Source organism: Halichoerus grypus, chromosome 15, assembly GCF_964656455.1.
Source record: "Halichoerus grypus chromosome 15, mHalGry1.hap1.1, whole genome shotgun sequence".
Lineage (NCBI taxonomy): Eukaryota > Metazoa > Chordata > Mammalia > Carnivora > Phocidae > Halichoerus > Halichoerus grypus.
Window position 1 is genome coordinate 45,904,896 of NC_135726.1, and position 2,463 is coordinate 45,907,358.

Genomic DNA, 2,463 nt, shown 5'->3' on the forward strand with positions numbered 1-2,463 from the left:
CTCCCATTTAACTGGCTTATATGAGCATAATCCAAACTAATTTGTACATGAAATCCTGTTTGCTCCTAATTGCTCTTAACATCTTTGGGAAGTGTATATGCTTGAGGAATGTTTGGGGTTTCTATTTTGTTTTTTAGCAAAAGTCATGAATCAAAGGATGAAATTAAGGAAGATATTACAGGTAAACTAGGAATTTGGGGATGGAGTATTTCCCATCTCCCTATATCAGGCACTACAAGACGCAAGACAGTACTTGGAAGCCATTAAAAATACTAAGATACCTGATTTTAAAAAATACTAAGATAGGGGCGCCTGGGTGGCTCAGATGGTTAAGCGTCTGCCTTCGGCTCAGGTCATGATCCCAGGGTCCTGGGATTGAGCCCCGCATCGGGCTCCCTGCTCCACAGGAAGCCTGCTTCTCCCTCTTCCACTCCCCCTGCTGTGTTCCCTCTCTGGCTGTGTCTCTCTCTGTCAAATAAATAAAATCTTTTAAAAGAAAAAAAAAAAATGTAATTTGTGATATCAGTAACAAATATGCCAACCTGTAAAGGAGTAGAGCTTTCATCTGCAATTGAAGCTGGTATCAATTTAAAATAGATTGTTATAACTTTAGGATATTATATGTAATCCCCATGGTAATTACAAAGAAAACTATAGAATACACAAAAGGAAATGAGGAGGGAATCAAAACATGTCCTTGCAAAAAAATTACCAGAGCAGAAACACATTAGCAGGAAGTTCTGTGTGAACAAGTACAGGGGTAGAAAAACCTAAACTGTAATGGACAAATTGCAAGAGGCTCAGTTCACCTGAGAATTAAAGATTCCAAGGGGTCCCAGTCATAGGGGACGCTTTTATGAGTTTTACCACCAGGAGGCCAACCAAGTTCTCATAGTAAAGATTGAAGAAAAATCCCCATTGTGCTTTTGGCAGAGGAGGGGAAGTCACTATTTTAAAATACACCTAGAGCAGTCATAACAAGGCATGCCCCAATAACCTACTGGGGTTTTATTAGCATCTAACTGACCTGTGGAAGAGAAATGCCCAACTCCAGCCCACTGTAGCCATCCTGTCCTACACTGGGGAAGGGGAACTGAAAACTAGTGGAAGTTCACAATCCAGGAGTAGAACAGTTTCACTGAAAGACCAAAATTATAAATTTTATATGGAAAAGCAAAATATCCAGAATAGCCAACACAATATTGAAGGAGAAGAACAAAAGTGTAGGATTGGCAATACCCAACCTCAAGACTTACGATAAAACTACAGTAACAAAGATAATGTATTTGTGAAAGAATAGACAAATAGGTCAATGGGGCAGATTAGAGAGCCAAGAAATAGACCCACTCAAATATACTAATCTTTGACAAAGCAGCAAAGGCAATACAATGGGGAAAAGGTAGTCTTTTCAACAAATGGTGCTGGAACAGCCAGACATCTGCATGCCAAAAAAAAAAAAAAAAAAAACCTAGACACAGACCTTCACAGCCTTCACAAAAATTAACTCAAAATGGATCATAGTTCTAATTGTAAAATGCAAAACTATAGAACTCATAGGACATAACATAAGAGAAAATACAGATGACTTTAGGTTTGGTGATGACTTTTTAGATACAACACCAAAAGCATGATCCACAAAAGAAATGATTGATAAGCTATACTTCATTAAAAATTTAAAAACTTCTACTCTGCAAAAGACACTGTTAAGAGAATGAGAAGACAAGCCATACACTAGAAGAAAATATTTGTGAAAGACATATCTGATAAAGGATTAATATCCAAAATATACAAAGAATTCTTAACATTCAACAATAAGGAAACAACCCAATTTATTAATTTTTTTTAAAGATTTTATTTATTTATTTGACAGAGAGAGACACAGTGAGAGAGGGAACACAAGCAGTGGGGGTGGGAGAGGGAGAAGCAGGCTTCCTGCAGAGCAGGGAGCCCGATGCGGGGCTTGATCCCAGGACCCCAGGATCATGACCTGAGCCTAAGGCAGACGCTTAACGACTGAGCCACCCAGGCGCCCCAGAAACAACCCAATTTAAAAACTGGGCAAAAATCTGAACATCTCACCAAAGAAGATAGACAGATGGCAAATAAACATACAAAAAGATGCTCGGGGCGCCTGGGTGGCTCAGATGGTTAAGCGTCTGCCTTCGGCTCAGGTCATGATCCCAGGGTCCTGGGATCGAGCCCCGCATCGAGCTCCCTGCTTGGCGGGGAGCCTGCTTCTCCCTCTCCCTCTACTGTTCCCCCTGCTTGTGCTCTCTCACTCTCTCTATCAAATAAATAAATAAAATCTTTAAAAAAAAAAAAAAAGCTCAATATCAAGTCATAAAAGAATTGTAAATTACAACGAGATACCAGTACACACTTGTAAGAATGGCTAAAATCCAAAACACTGGTAACACCAAATGCTGGATAGGATGTGGGATAAGAACCCTCATTCATTGCTGA